This window comes from Desmodus rotundus, chromosome 6 (assembly GCF_022682495.2).
Source record: "Desmodus rotundus isolate HL8 chromosome 6, HLdesRot8A.1, whole genome shotgun sequence".
NCBI lineage: Eukaryota > Metazoa > Chordata > Mammalia > Chiroptera > Phyllostomidae > Desmodus > Desmodus rotundus.
Genome location: NC_071392.1, coordinates 144,960,248 through 144,977,115, shown reverse-complemented (window position 1 = coordinate 144,977,115; position 16,868 = coordinate 144,960,248). Strand labels below are relative to the sequence as shown.

Below are 16,868 nucleotides of genomic sequence, written 5' to 3'. Positions count from 1 at the left end.
GTGAGTGGCATCAGAAGTGTCGTAGAAATGTGACTTCAGCAGGTGCAGTAATGGGGCTTCACCCACGTCTTCCTTCTGCCTGCAGAAAGATGGGCATCTCAATTACTTTAGCTACTTTTTTCCTGAGCGTCAACCCAGCCCAAGAATGTGTTCTTTCTGTCTCACTTCCCTGGAACAGACCTGGCTGACTCTGTCCCCAGAGGGTGCAGGCTCTGCATGCCTGGGATTTCTCCTCGCCTAGTCATCCTTCTGTCCTGCAGGGAACGGCCTACAGAGGGTCTGTTCTTGATAATCTCTCTCAGGGGTCGGCTTTAGTTTCTCATGGCCCCTGCCCTCTAGCTCTAGTCTAAATGTTCCCTGTTGTCACTTAATCTAATCCACCCTATTCTGCCCCCAAATGGAGGATTTGACCCTTCAGCTTCCTCTGGGCAGTCCAAGTGGTGGGGTTGCTGTCATGCGCAAATCCTTAGGAGTTGGGCTGGCCCAGCAGGGATCCCAGCACTCGTCCCTCCCTCCTGTTTTGGAGCCTTTGCAAGAAAAAGGAAGTTATAGCAGGAAGACACTTTTAAAAAACACTGAGAACAACGGTCTTGTGTGTGGATGCAGAAACTTCTACTCAGAGGGGTAGGCACTTGTCTAAGGCCACAGAGCAGGTAAATGAGAGAGGGGAGACCAGGATCATTTGTGTTCTTGGCGTGGGTCTGGGTTCAAGGAGAGACCACATGTGTAGTTCTGTTGTGTGGCTTCCCAGTGAGCGGCTGGGGGGTTGGATGTGCTTCCCTGCCTCCTTGAATTGGCAGGAGGCAGGAGACTTGACAAAAATGGAAACAGCACAGTCAAGCACTATGACCTCATCAGGTATCCCTAGGGGACAGCTTCCTGCTATTTTCGTCTAAATTGGGCTTTTTGTTTTTGAACATGTGTTAGCAAGCGGAACTCCAACTGCACACGACTTCCTAGTGTGTTTATTTCCCAAACCTTCTCATTCATGGTGTGTGCGAGGCCGGATGCAAAACAGCTTAGGGGGTGGGGATGATGGTTTTCTGATTTTTTTAAATCTCTCTGTTAAGGTTTTTATAATCCTGTGATTTTTGAGGGCAAACTGGGCCTTGTGCTAAGTGACTCCTCTGGCTCTGGTTTCTAAGTTCCTTGACTGGCTCATTCATATTTATTTTTAATTTTTTTAATTTAGATAGAGGGAAAGGGAGGGAGAAAGAGAGGGAGAGAAACACGATGTGTGAGATACATCGATTGGCTGCATCTTGCCTGCCCCCAAATGGGGGCTTGGCCCGCAACACAGGCATGTGCCCTGACCGGGAATCAAGCCAGCAACCTTTTGGTTTGCAGGCCAGCACTCAATCCACCGAGCCACACCAGCCAGGGTGGTCCATTCATTTTTTCTCATCTCCTATGCGGCTATAGCACTCTGGGCACTAGTGTCAGTACTGGGAAAGCAGTTGTGAATGGAACAGCTCTGCCCTTATGGAGCTTTTACTCTACTGGCAGGAACAGCAAACAAATAAACAAGTGAATGGGTAGTATGTCAGCTGACAAGTGCTATGGAAACAAAGGAATAAAAGGGCTTGGAAGAGCAGGGGTGGGGAGGGCGGTGCTGTTTAGGAATGGGGGTCTGAAAAGGCCTCAGTGGTGAATTGATATTTGAGTCAAGAGCTGAAGGTGAGAAAATGAGCCATGGGGGTGGCCTGGAGATGTCAGCTCCCAGCGACAGCACAGCAAGCTCAAGGGCCCTAATAGATGATGAAGGTGCCATTCCCTTCCCCAACCCCCGAACATTTCTCCATTCATTGGATTGTCAGGCCCCCCAGGGGCTGTAGGCAAGAGCTTCTGGAACTGTGAGGGGAGAGAGAGAGGGCACTTCTAATTTCTTTTTCATCATCTGGAGGTGTCTGGCCTTCTCCCATCAAATCAAAGCCCACGTGCTAATGCGTGGTCCAAAATAGCAGTGAGCAGGCCTTTGATGGAATTCACACATGGAGAGGTTGCCAAGAATGGTGAAGATGGAAGAGCCGGGGGGTGGGCCAGGAGAGGGGCCATCAGCTCAGGCAGCAGGAGCCCCAAGGCCCCTTATTCAATAGCATGGCAGCTGGCAGCCTTTTTCTGCCATGAAGCAACTCAGAACCAATGGATGCATTCCCATGGGAGACACACTCTACTGAGTGCACATATATCCTGGGGATAATGGCTTGCACATGGCTTCCGTGTCAGATAGTCCTGGGTTCAGATCCCAGCACTCCCACTTTCCAGCTGGGTGTGCTCTTTAAGCCTCAGTTTCCCTCTGTGGGGTGTAATGACCGTTGCACTCTGTGGAGCCATGGGGATCAGGAGATGGGAGGGTGTGTGTAAAGCACCCAGCAGAGTGCCTGGCTTGGATTCTATACTCGGTAAATGGCAGCTACTATTATTTCTCGCTCGTGGTTTTTTTGTAATTGCAAAAGCAATACATGCTCATTTAAAACTTGTAGCAATACCGAAGTGTAATAAGTAAAAGAATGAATGTCTCCCACCCACAAGAAGAATCCACTGTCAACAGTTTGGTGGGCATACCCCGGACCTTTCCTATGCTTGTGAGAACATGCACGTTGATTGTGCACGTTGACACGCACAATCACACAGACGCACACACAAAGGCTGCTATTTCTGTTGGGAAGGGAGGAACAGGAATGAGATTATACTATACCTGTTGTTCCACACTTGTTTTTTTGGACTCGACCCTATATCGTGAAGGCATTACACTGCTCTGATAAAGTACATATTCCCTTGTTTTGTGTTTATTCACACATACGCACATAATTTGCACATGTTGGTGCATAGCTGTTGTTAGGAGAGCCTTACTTGTGGTGGGGGCTGTGTGGTACAGTGGAGAGAGTACTGAGCTCAGAGACAGACATGTGGAATTGGCCAAGAAGCCATTTGGCCATCCTGGGCCTCACCTTTCTCATCTGTAAAATGGGGGTTTTGTCCCAGTTGGGCTCTAAGAGCTCCTCCAGCACCTCCTATTTAAAGGATACCGTGCAAGAGGAAGGATGGGGAAGAAGCATGGAGTCTGCTCTCCACTCGTGGAGACATTCCTGGAAGTAAGGGGCACTGGGACAAAGGCAAATAGCCTCCAAAACCATGGGCCTTGAAGTTGCGGATGAACTGCCAGTTCAGGACCCACCATTTAGGCAACATAAACACGAGAAGGGAAATTACAGAGAAGAGATTACCGTGCTATTTTTGCAACCCACAGTTTTGAGGTATCCCTCCATAATGTTACTTCTCCGTGTAATTTCCCCCATGCTCTGAGGACTGCCTCATCAACCCAGAGACCATATTGGACACACACACAAAAAAAAACAAACTTTGTTTGCTGAAATGAAAGGGAATCTTCCTGAGCTGTAGGCATTTGGGGAGATGCACCCCTCCCGGGAGATGTAGGCCTTGTCTCTCTTCCTTCTCCTTTTCTCTACATCGCGCCCTTCTTCCCAAGTGGAGGACACGCTGAACTGTTGAACCAGCTTGCGGGGTGCTCATTGAGCTGCATTATTAGATGGCAGGATCACTACATTGCAAGGTCACCTTCAAAAGCAAATGAACAGCTCACCTAGTGGGCACTGTGCCCAGAGGACCTTTGGCCATATGCTTCTCTCTGCTTGTCTCTTGAGCACATTCTGGAACTTTTATCTCTTCACTGTACTGCCCTTCCTGCGTCTGAATGATGATAAGATTGAGATTTTGGCTTGGAAAAGCGACTGATGTCCTTTGGTCTCACCCCATTCGTTGTGCTTCAGCCCTGGCTAATGACAGACCCTGTTTGCACAAATCTAGTTAATAAGAAAGGATATTTATTTTGTGTGTGTGTATTGACCTTCAGACCTCATGAGGAACAGCAATCGTCATAGCGGAATGGGGGCATTTAGAGGTTTGCTGGGCATAGTACTCACCATTATTTCGGAATCGAATCTCTCTTCCTACCTCTGACTTTTTATCAGTCCCACAGAGATACCACTGGCGAAGGAGACTGCTTTTGTTGGCTTGGAAATCAGGCTACAACCTGCAAAATGAAGCCATTTGTGCTAATGGAGCCATTTAGCACCCTAATTTTCTCCTTTCCCCCCCTCAACCCTATTTAGTTGTATAACAAGGGAAGGGGAGAACTAGCAGGCAGGAAAGGAATTTCTCAGCACTAGACAGGATGGATTCGTTAACACCTTTTACTACTGCACTTCTCCTCCAAGGAGGCCTGGTAGAAATATGTAGCTGACCCAGAGCAAAGCCCTGCTTACCGCCCAGGCCTGGAGTTCTCCCTCACCCACACCTCCCCTGCTTCCTCTTGGGTACTCATGTTAACATCTTATCTAGGACTAGGACAAAGGACAACTCTCTACATCTCTCTCTTGATTTGTTGTTGGTGAAATTCAACGTCCTGGATCTAAGAGAAGCTTAAGAAAGGCTTAAGACCATATCCCAGTGCTTTTGGGAAACCATGCTTCACTGAGTTGCATTTAAATGAGTCGCACACATATGGATTACATTTCACTTGAAATACACATGGCTTAAGAAATTAGAGGATATCATTCTTTAACCAAGTACTTGGCAGATCTCAAGTATTCAAAATGTTTTTCCAAACTCAGCGTGCAGCTGGGCTCCCCATTCCCTGCAGCTGAGGTTGTCTAACCCAAGGAGACTGGTGCCGAGAAAACAGTGGGATGGATGGGAGGGGACACCAGAATTTGATGAGAGCTGCCTGTGAGTGCTGGAAATGTTTTGAAACATTTTTTTTTAAGTATCAGGAACTGAATTAACCCTGCCGCCTTGACTCTGAGGCAGTGAATGCATTAAATGAATTTAAATTCCAAGTGCTATGCTTGGTCAGCACCTCGCCCCGTAGAGACCTCGTGGTCCCATTGGAGATGCCATTTCCAATGGTGGCGTTGTAGACAGAGGTTGATTTCATTTCCAGTTCTCATGATGTCCAGAACCCCTGGAGTCACAGATGCAATGGATTGCCGGCCAATCTTGTACAAGCCAAATTCTCAACCCTACCCCTGCGTAAGCAGGGTCCCCATTATTTCTAAATCATTGGAAACATGATATTGCTGTCTGCGGGGCCTTTGCATAGACTCAGTCTCAGTAATTAGGAGTGGCGATCTGCAGGGAGGCAGCTATACAGTTGGTGGAGGAGAGAGTCAAGGAGCATCTGGAACTGAAATGACCTAGGTGTGTTGATTCTGAAGGCCATGAGCAAATAAACCCAAAACACCATAATCCATAGAGCGAAACAGGCTTGAGCTTTGGTGCCAGAGACCCAGGTGGAATTCTGGCACTGTCACTTGCTGGTTAGGTGGCCTTCAGCAAGTCACTTGCTTTCTGTGTTCATGAAATTACTCCTTAGTGAGCTTTACTGAGAGCCAGTCCCTGTATTCCACGCACGGTCCCATTGAATCCTCAGGGCAGCCTTTTGGAGGAGATGTTATCCTTGTTCACATTTTATAAATGAGGAAACTTCAGTGTGAGGAATTCACATAATTTATCCTACATGTCAGTTAGAGCCAAGAGTCAAACTCAGGTCTACCTGCCTTTTATAATATTCTACCACCTGCATAGGAAATAGACATTCATACCTTCATTGCAGGGTGGGGTAGGCTGAAAAATGCCTCCCTTCCCTGCTGTCCCGAGGTACCTGCATTCTAACCCCTGGAATGTGAGGCTTTGCTACTTTATATGGCAAAAAATAAAAATAAAAAAAGGCTTTCTCTGTAAAGGTGACTAAATTAAGGATCTTGAGAAGGGGAGATTGTCCTGGATGGTCTGGGTGGCCTCTACATGCAGTTGCAATTATCTTTGTAAGAGAAAGGCAGAGGGAGAAGGCAAAGGAGATTTGCTCATAGATAGAAGAAAGCGGTGTACCTCAGAAGAAGAGATTGGAGTGATAAAGCTAAAAGCCAAGGAATGCAGGGAGTCACCAGAGGCTGGAAGAAGCAAGGAGTGGACTCAACCACAAGGAGGTTTTGGCTCAGTAATGCTGATTTCATCCTTCCAGTCTCTAGAACTGAGAGAGAATAACTTACTGTTGTTTTAAACCACCAAGCGTGTGTTGATTTGTCACACAGCAGCCACAGGAAACGAATACATGGGCGTGTGAGGTTTAGAGATAATGTACGCATATTCTGATGTGCTTGGTACAATGCCTGGCACATAACAAGCAGCTTTTCAATACATGCCAACATTCGTTCATGCAAAGTCAAGAACAGATGTTTTCTGAAGTGTCTTGGTGAGGCAAAGCTTGCATGTGACTGTCTTCAAATATGAAAGTGGCGAGAGAAAAACATATTGACAAATACAATCGTGTGTGTGGTTATTGTTTATCAGCATTTCCCAAGTTCTCGGTCCTGTACTCGCATGCTCAGTCTGCCTTTGAATTCTGGCTGAGGAATGCGGGTCAGATATGAATAGTGATGCCAACAGCCACGGTAGTAGCTGCAGCGAAGGAGATGCCTCTACAGCAGGCTCTGTTCTGCAGTCTCTACGTGGTTCATCTAATTGAATCTTCACAGCAACTCTGTGAAGTGTAGTGCCTAAGTGAGCCCTATTTGGCAGCTGGGGACCCTGAGACATGGAGCCATGTGACTTGTTCAAGGTCACCTGGGTGGGAAGGGCGGAGCCAGGCTCTTAGCCATGAACTTGTATTGCCTCAGATGCCCCATCCTTGGTCAGTATGCTCTTCTTCCGTGAGCACTAGCATTACTTCTCCATGATTCTGCCCTCCCTCTTTTCTTTGCTTCTTCCTTCCCAAGGCCCTGGTTAGAGTTTGGATTTCAGTGTCCTGTAGTGGTATGGTCCAGGCAGGCTGGGTCCAGGGCCTGGCTCCTCGTGGCCACAGGCGATATGTGCTTTGGCAAGTCGCTTCACCTTTGCACATCTCAGTTTCCTCATCCGCCTGATGGGACTAATGAGAGTGGCCACTTTGTCCGATATCGTGTGAATTTGATAACACAATGCTCTTAAAGAACTTATACCATGCCTAGTGCCCTGGGGGAAACCAATGAATAATCACTATTCTTTGTATTTTGTGGGGTTAGAAAAACAGTTACGAATGAAGTAAGAGGGAATTCCCCTGGGTTGGTTTCCAAATGTAATTAAGAGGACTTGACCTTAAAACCCATTGCCCCTGGGAGGAAGCTCACTTCTGTTCTCCAGCCAGTGCCCAGTTTGACCTCACTGTATCTGAAGAATACAGCATTGCAGGGTTCTCCGGTCAGCCAAACTGTATCTCTTCTCTGTGCCTGCAGAAGCAGTGCCTGGTCCCTCCCTTGGCAGGTCCCTGAACTGTCCGATAAGAAGGTCAGGATTTGTTCACCGGTTCCGGCTCTCTCTCCTTCCAGGGACCTGCAGCCAGGGCTGCCTGTGTAGCCAGGAAGGATGTCCACGGTTTTCTTTTGTCTCCAGCTTATTTCTCCTGGCGGCCCTTCAGCAGGAGCACAGGGTAAAATGAATGGGAGGAAGCTGTCAGCTGCCCTCTTGGCCTTAGCTGGACCCTTGTCAAAGTGCAGGGAAGCTGTGCCCTTGGAGGAAGTCTGAAGTCGATTCTGGAGTTTGAGGATTCCTTTACCATCAGGCTGTTTACCTTAATACACTGATAGCTGGCGTCCAGTGAGAGAGCATTTACCACACACATACTATTTTACACAGATTTTTTTAACTCTGTATTTACCCGAATAGGGTCATACAGTATCCTCAGTTTTATAGCCTTTTTTTTTTTCCACTTGGAAAAATAGCACGGGCAATCCCAAATCATTAAAAAAACTTATGTAAGAACTTTTGGAAATGTTTGAAAACTTTGATAATAAAATTCTAGAAAAAAAACTACACAAATAATAGAGTTTTAAAATATATTAGATCATACTTCATATACTATTCTGTAATTGTCTTTTTCATTACTTGTCTTCAGTATCTTTTTATGTAACACTTACAGGCCTATTTTATTCTTTTTAATGGCAACATAGAATTCCATTGAATGCATGGACCAAAATGTATCAGTTTCTCTTTAATAGACAGTTAGGCTTCCAAGTTCTGGCTCTTACAAATAATGTTCCAGTAATGGGCTTCCACACATTTGCAAGTATTTCTGTAGGGTTGGTGTCTGGATGTAGAGTTGCAAGGTCAGATGGCATATATATTTTAAATGTTTTAAATTTTGACAAATTGTACCTCCCACTCCACAGATTTCTCCCCAGAGGCTGTACTATTTTTACATACAGTAGAGAAAAAGAGAATATTATAGATGCATTTCCATGTAAATTTATTGGTTCATTTTTAATGGCTGTATGATGTTGCATTGTAAGTATACATCTTAACATTTCTTATGATGAAAAATTACCAAATGCACGTGGAAAGAGAGGGAATAATGTAATGGATTCCCATATACAAATCACCCAGATTCAGCAATAATCAAGATGCTGTGATTAATGTAATCATTCCATATTGGTGGGCATTCAAGCTGTTTTCTTTTTTTCCCTTTGTTTTTATAAACAGTGCTGGAGTGAGAACCCTTGTATTCTTAGAATGGACTTCTAGGCTATCACCCCCTAGGTTTAATCAATGGTCAAAGGGAATCCACTTGGAACACATAGGTAGATAAAGGCACATTGCCTTTGGCTTCTGTCGAAGTCACATCTTGTCACCCTTGTTTAGATAACTCTTTTGCACACACTCTCATCAATGGTTGATTGTGGAGCTTGGGAAGACCCTTTAAATCCAAGCCCTCCTGCCTTTAAAAAAAAACCAGCTTTGTTAAGTTACAACTTACACACCATAGAGTTCGTGCATATAAAGTGTACAATTTAATATTTTTTAGTATCTTTACAGAGTTGTGCAGCCCCACCTATTCAGATTTTTTGAACATTTTCATCATTCCAAAGAAGCCATCAGCAGTGTTACAGGTTGAATGTGTTCCCTCAAAATTCTTACGTCGCAGTCCTAACCACTAGTACCTCAGAGTGACCTTATTTGGAAATAGAGTCATTGGGGATATAAATCCTTAAGATGAGCTCATACTGGAAAAGGGTAGCGCCTAATTCAATATGACTGGTGTTCTTATAAAAAGGGGAATTTAGACATAGACATGAACACGGCATGGAGTTATGCTGCCACAAGCCAAGGAACTACCAAAAGCTAGAAGAGGGGCCCAGAACAGAACCTTCCCTAACAACCTTCAGAGACAGCAGGGCCCTGCCAGCAACTTGATCTTAGACGTTCAGCCTCCAGAACTGGGAGATAATAAATTTGTTTGGTTTGGTTTTGCTTTAAGATTTTATTTATTTATTTTTAGAGAGAGGAGAAAGAGAGGGAGAGAAACATCAGCGTATGGTTGCTGCTCATGTGCCCCCCACTGGGGACCTGGCCTGCAAATCAGGCATGTGCCCAACCTGGGCCCCCACCCCCACCACCACCCTGGTTTGTATGCCGACACTCAGTTCACTGAGCCACACCAGGCAGGGCATAAATTTGTTTTTTTAAACCAGTCAGTTTGTGGTGGTTTGTTAAGGCAGCCCCTGCAAACTAATATAAGCAGTCACTCCCCATGCTCCCCACCCCCTTCAGTCCTAAGGCAAACACTAATCTCCTTCTGTCTCTGTAGATTTGCCTGTTCTGGACTTTTTACATAAAAGGATTAAACAACACGTGGTCTTTTGTGACTGGCTTCTTTCACTTAGTGTAATGTTTGTGAGTTTTCTCCATGTTGAACAGCTAGTATCAGTACTTTAGTCCTTTTGTTGTTCTTGTTCCCTTGTATGGAGTTCCCACATTCTGTTTATCCACCCACCCATTGATGGATCTCCTGCCTTTGCAGCCACAGCTAGCTGGTCTTCATTCCGCAAGGTGGAGTTCAGCAAATACTGGCTGAGCACCTGGGTGTGAGCCGGACGCTGTGGGGACTGGGAGCAAACACACTACCCTTGCCCTCTGGCAGTTTACTTTCTAAGAGAGAGGAGACAGGAACAGCAAAATCCAAGGCAGATTCCAGTTTTCCATAATAGAGTCGAAAGTGCAGGGCTGAGGAGACAGGAAGGAAGCGAGGACTTCTGACTGGGGGATAGGGAAATTTTCCGTGGAGGGTTGCTTGGAGCTCTGTCTTGCAGGAACAAGGAGGGGGGCCTTTGGACGAGGGAAGGAGGGAGGAGAGGTAAGTGGAAAGATGAAAAGGAATTCAGACTGAAAAATTAACGTATAAATATTTGGTCTGGGTCAAGGGGAGTCAAAACTGTAGTGCTAATAATCTCTTAGGAATTCAGTATTCCAACCAGCCAAATCATTTTCATTCCTAAGAGTGGTATGTGGGGAATGGGGAAGGGGTTTATTTTTCTTCCACAGCTGGGCTACCCAAGAACTTGAGTGGCTCAGAGCTCAAGTTTTTCATTCTCCTGTTTTTGACTTTGAGTTATGTTCTCTCTTGCCTAAGGTAAAACCACACAACCACCATGTGGTCAGGATGGGTGGGGTACTTCTAGATAAGATACTTGAGGTGCCTTTTAAAGCCACACTGTGTTTTCTGCATCTTCGATAAGAAGAAGTTCTTCCCCTGCCCCTCCCCGTTGATGGGAGATTTGGGCTGAGCCAAGTGGACAGAGGTGTACCTGGTGGGTGGAGCTGTGGACTGCTAGGGACTGAGCACAGGCAGACACGGCTTCTTCACAACTTAGGGAGGTGGGGAGTCTCCAGAGAAGCAGGTCACAGAGGTGGGGGGCGGATGGATGTACGGACATATTTTTGGGTTTGGGAGATGCACTGGAAGTCTTATCTTCCAGATTTCTATTTTCTCCCTAGCTTCAAGGATGTGCCTCAGTTCTTATTACGGACTCTCCGGAAGCTACAGGATTAATGTATAAATATTTGGTCTGGGTCAGATGCTTTCTACTCTTCGTCGGTCTTTGTGCTTAGGCAGTGGAGCATGACTATCCTGGGGGAAATGTATGGGAGGATGAGGTTGCTACTGGGCCTCTGGACTGGTTTTGCCCTGAGACATGGCATTTACATCCACCCAGGAAGTATGTTGATTCAAAGAAGGAAAGCTTACTCGTTCTCTACTTAGAACTCATTGACATACACGCACCTTTGGCTAACACCTCAAATACTAAATGAATTGGCTTTTGGGCACCTTGGTGATGGTCTTAACTCTGGGGCAGTTACTGGGTCAGGGAATCGCTGGCTTTACTGATGAGAGTCTCTAGTGATGAGAGTCTGTAGTGTACCACTCATTGGGAATTCTTAACTAATTGTCTTTATTTTCTTTTCTTCTTTCATCCGACAAATACTGTGAGTGCTGACCACATGGCAGGCATTGAGCTATGTCCTGGGAGAGCAGTAACAAGCAACACACAGTCTCTGCCATCCTGGGGCTTAGAGCCCAGTGGAGGAGACAGAGAACTGAGTCATTGTGGACACGCTGTGATGGAGGAAGTTGTGCTGTGGGAGTGCGGGGAAGGGGAACTTAAGTAAGTAATGGCACAGTGGAGTAGTAAGATGGGATCAGTGTGTGTCAGCAGTGGGGGGAGGTCAGCAAAGGCTTGTAGGAAGAAGTGAAGTGAGTGAGAAGAAGGGCTGTGGTAAGGGGCGTGGCTTATACAAGGGGAGGATGGTTCCAAGCAGCAGGCGCAAAGGCTCAAAGGCTCAAAGGCAAGAGTAATATTTGAAGATGGAAAGAAATTCTTTACAGTTAGAGCAGAGAGCGAGAGGGAGGAAGGAAATGGTGAGAGAAGAGGTTGCTATGGCAGGCAGGGGTGAGTCCTGCAAGGGCCTTGTAGACTCTTTCAAGGGTTTAGGCATTTATCTTGAAGGCAATGAGGAGCTGACGAAGAATATTCTAAAAGCCAGATAGTGACAGCACCCAAAATGCATTTGAGCGGGACTACTTCTAAAGTGGAGGGAATGGATTGGAAGTGCAAGACCAGCAATAGTAATAAGACCCATTCAAGAGCTTCATTATAACCTGAGTGAGAAATTTTGGCGATCTAATTTAGGGAAGAGGTAGCTGATATGTGGAGAAGGGGATGGATTCCAAAGATATTTTTATGGTGGAGTCATGGAGACTGCTTGTGGGTTGAATATGGGCTGAGGGCGAGGATATTCGAGAACCCATGAGGGGTTCCTGCTGAAGTGAGTAGCAAGTGGAGCCATCCCTGGGTTTGCCCTTAGCTTGTGGAGGGACCTCGGACAAGCCCCTTCTTTCTCAGATCTTTAGTTTTCTCATTAGACGAAGGTAGTAATCCCCAGTCACCAACTTGGCAGGATTGAGGTGGGGAGCCCGTGACGAAATCTATGTGAGAAGCAGCCTCGATATTCTTTCTGTGACTCCAAAGGAAGGTCTGTGCTTACGCTGGTCAGCTCTGCACGTGTGCTCCGACAGTCTTTCCACCTTATCTACAATTCTAAGCACTTGATCTTCTTAGGAAGGTTAGATCTTTGCCCATTCTAGCAGCCGAGGCCTCCATGGGGCCTCTCTAAGGGTTCTTAAACCAGCTTCTGTTGAGAACAATGGTATCATTGAATGGGTGCACTGGGCCAGGCTTTCCTCCGCCAGTTGAAGGAGAAATGGGGTCTTTATGCCTTCTGTACTCGTGGCTCTTTTCCAGGCCCTTCCATAGCTCCCATGTGGCCCCCTGCCCCCCTTTCCTCCTTCTTTTTCCCCTGAGGTTACGGGTTTGCAGAAAACTGGCAGCCTCCACATTTTCTTCTCTTGCATCAGTCTCCCTGGAGAGAGGTCCAGATGGGCCAAGGGGCTATAATGGCTGCTTTATATCAGGCATGGATTCTTTTTCCAAGCCCCCCTTTCTGGGGAAGGGAAGGGCAAGTCACAGAAAGGGGTTCCTTTGGAGGGAGACTGGAGTGTTAGGGAAAGAGGTGATTCTAAGTGTTGGCAAAGATGTCAGGCTCCTAGTATTCTAGAAGTTCTTTATCTCTTGACTTCTTTTTTTTAAAAAATTATTTTTCAATTACAGTTTACATTCAATATTATTTTTTATTTGTTTCAAGTGTATAGCATAGTGGCTAGATAATCGTGTACTTTACTAAGTGTTTCCCCCAATATTTTCAGTACCCACCTAGCACCATGCATAGTTATTATAATATACTGACTATCTTCCCTATGCTGTACTTGACATCCCCATGACCATTTTGTAACTACCAATTCGTACTTCTCAGCCCTACACCTCTTTCACCCAGTCCCCCAAACCTCCTCCCCGCTGACAATCATCAGTCTGTTCTCTGTGATCTCTTGACTTGTCGATGTTAGATTTGTGGTTTGGATAAGAAGGTGAAGATTAAACTGGCTTTCAGTTGCGTGGTGATAGAAATGTACCTGTGGAAAAGGAGACCCGCGAAGTCCAATGAGCATCCTGGGTTCCTGATCTGTAGGCTGCCTTTCTCTGCCCTCTGCACACGCACATGAACACGCACGGCTGTTCCCTAGCTATGTGGACAGCTTGTTAGGGGAATTTGGAAGCTGGTTTGCAACAATTCTAGGAAGGAAGGAAGATGGGCCATGAAACAGTGACTTGGCTTCTGAGAACTAGACAGTGAGACCTACCTTCTGTGTGGCCTGTTAGTGTTCGCAAAGGACTTTCACAGAAGACCTTGTAGGGGAGGAAAAAATAATTTTCCCTGTCTAAGTTCTCTGCTGGGAACCCTGTCACAAGAGACAGATTAGCAAGAAAAAAACAAACAGAAGTTAACATGTCTACATGGGAGATACCCAGGGGAAAATGAATAACTCAGAGTTCAGGCTTCTCTAGCGTCTTCAACAAAGACAGATACACTTGTAAAGAAGTGACGGGACAAAGGAAAGCACTATTAGGCCTCCAAAGGGGGTAAGCTGTAGGTAAATAAATGGTCAATAAAGACTAGTCAATTTGTTGTGCAAATTCCTCTGGTGCCTTCTCCAAGCTGATAGGATATAAAGTTGTGTCTGGTGATTAACTTCTGTCGTTGGTTCGGAAGGGAGGAGGGAGGCCTTTGAAAATTTATGTCCTGCTGAAAAGAAATTGTAGTATCTGCCTTCAGCTCAAAATAATCCTATGCCAAAGCGGCGTATTTGGGGAGGCACATTCTGCCACCCTTCAACCTCCTGTAATCTTCATGGTGGGAGATTCGGGAGAGGCAGGAAAAGCGTGCTGCTTCCCACGGTGCTTGCCACACAATTGGGCTCAATAACATTTGTGGAGTGTGTGCGTGGGCTTGCAGATGCAGACCCTGAGACTCAGCAGAGGTGCTGCAGCTTGGCCAAAGACCCAGGGCAAATACGTGAGGAATTCAAGCCAGGAGGACCTTGGTCTTTCTGATGCCATGTGCCCCACAGTCTGTACCGTTTTATGCTGCTTAATAAGTAATTATTGATGAGCTGGCATGGACATCTTTCCTCTCTGCCCTCTGGGAGTGTCTGGATGGCCTGACTCTTGGATTATTTATTGCTGACACTTAGCTTACTTTAGTTTATTTAGACTGATGGGTTTAGAAGCAAAATCTGACTTCGTGATGTTGGATATGTTGCTTTTGCTCATTTTCAAGCCCATCCCCCCAAAAAAAAACCTTCATGGAAAGGATATGGGGCAACACATAGAATGAAGGAAAAGAGGAAGGGCTGACTGGGGCTCGGGAAGGACAGGATCTAGGATTTCATAGACAGTGCCTTTTGGTGCCACCACCGGGGTGACTCAGCTCCAGCCATTTTCACCAGGTGTCACTCGTCTTGAAATGCAGCTATATGACACCAGATTGTCCTGGCTCGTCGTGACTGACTTGGGGTGCTCCCAGTCAGCGTGTAGCGAAAGGGGAACATTTCTCTAAATGCAGATCAGGGCACTGTTATCCCAAGGTGGCAGGGAGGCTGGAGGCCGGGACAGCAGATGTTCACGACAAATTAGGAGGGCTTTCCGAGTCCTAACCCTCCTGACTCGTGCTTCTGCTGTGACTTGTGCTTTAGGTTGCAAAGAAATGCTGGGCAAGATTTATCAGAGTTACTGGGACACTGGGTCAGAGCCTAAGAGGGGCCAAGCACCCACATACAGGGCAAGTCGCTTTTTGTTTGCTGTTTTCCATGGGATGGTCCACCTATTCCCTTTTTGCTTTCTTTCTTTTCTTCTTTTTATATTTGCTTTTACTACTCAAAAAAGCTTCATTTTTGCATTTAGCTTTCCGACTCTGGGCTTGTGCCTTCGATACTTTCACACTGATTTTCCAGTCCTCGGTGGGGAAAGCACGCTGGGTCCTGTTGCAGACACACTCAGCACACGCTGGTCCACCATAGCCCCTGCTGACAGGTTTCTTCGGTGTCGACAACCTCATCAGAGCTTTGGGTCTCACAGCACAAACTCCACCAAGTCAGCCCTGGCACACGCCACACGCAGATTTTGGAGCTTTCCCAACTTTCTTGGTGTGAAGGTAAACAATTCTACTCCCAGGGGTTCGGGACAGCCTCGTTTTATTAGAGCTGTGCTGTAGGACGGCCTCCGACGGTCTGTCAAACGCTGCACCACTGTGGATGCTTAAAGACACTGTCCCCAGAAGACCTCTCTTATCAGCATATTCTCAACAATGCTCTGATCTTATAGGTTCTTATTTTCTTCCCTTCCTCTGTGTCTTAATCACAAAGTTGATCTCTATAATATGACCAGTTACCTCTCACATTGGCCGTTCCCTTCAGGTTAATCTGATAAACAAGCATTGTGGTTATTTGTCAAAAACTGGTTGCTAGGAAGCTGCTGTCAAGCTATGTTTTACTTTTTTCTCTTTCTGAGAAATAGTGTGAATAGTACCTCATTTCCCTTAACTGTTCTTATCCATTCCCAGTAAATACCCACACTGGGCCGTGGAGGACACTGTGAAACAAATCTGTAAACTCTGCTTGGGCGAGCCATTTGTAGGGCCCTGCAGGCCCCTGCCAGTTAAGCTCCCTGATGATCCCAAGAAGCTGACCCTGTTTGCACAGAGAGCTTGCTCATCTTTGTGGAGGCATGAAGAGGATTAAATAAGGACCCTGCGGACCCAAGGAGTAAACAGTGCTTATCCAAACATCCTTTAGTATCCCACATAAAAGCAAAACACAGGACCAGGAGCTGGTCCCAAGGATACCAGGTCTTGTGGGGACTGGGAGAAGATGTAATGGGAAGTGGTTGGTGAAAAGGAGCATTGATTTAATGCATTGTTTGCAAACTTAATAGAAGGTTAAAAAAGCACACACACATGCCGACTCCTCTGACTTTGGGCCAGGCTTGTGGGTAGTGCCATCTTTTTCTTGGTGCTGCTTCTGGAACTGGCCTTTTTGCTCACGGGCGCCTTTGAGGCAGGGGGATCCCTGCTCTCTACAGTTCCCCCTTCTGTGGCCTTTCTGTTCCCTCAAAAAGGAATGCCTCTGCCTTGGGCCCCTGGATGTGTCAGTCCCTTATTTGGCAATAGGGCCGAGCCTTTGGCGAGTTGGTTTGTTTCCATTCCTTTGGAGTCAGACAAGGAACGAGCACTGGTTGGGAAATCTTAGTTCTGAAACAGCTCGAGCCATCTCTTCTCCCTTTTCTTTCTTCCTTGAAAACAAAGCAACACTTACTGTATTTGTTATACTACTGTCCCAAATATGGGCAAGCTTTGTCCATTTACTAGAATAGCACTCTGCTTTTTCCAGCCCTTCCCAGGGCCTGTGTGTCCTGGGCCTCACCTTTCTCATTTGATAGGGAAGCAGGCAAAGTAGCTTGTGACTTGCATAGTATCACCTAGCTAGTGAAAAAATATTAATATTAAAATTTCCGAACATACCCAAAAGGAGAGAAACTAGATGATGAGCCCTCAAAAACTTAGTATCTCTATTTAACAATTATCAAGAT

The 16,868-nt window shown here is 46.2% G+C and overlaps 1 protein-coding gene and 1 pseudogene across 2 annotated transcripts in view; one reads left to right on the top strand and one right to left on the bottom strand.

Annotated features, from left to right (window-relative positions):
* Positions 1–16,868, top strand: part of ADAM19 (ADAM metallopeptidase domain 19) — a 78,481-nt gene that overhangs the window by 8,288 nt on the left and 53,325 nt on the right. The window lies entirely within an intron of this gene.
* LOC112319450 (large ribosomal subunit protein eL34-like) lies at positions 15,106–15,718 on the bottom strand (annotated as a pseudogene).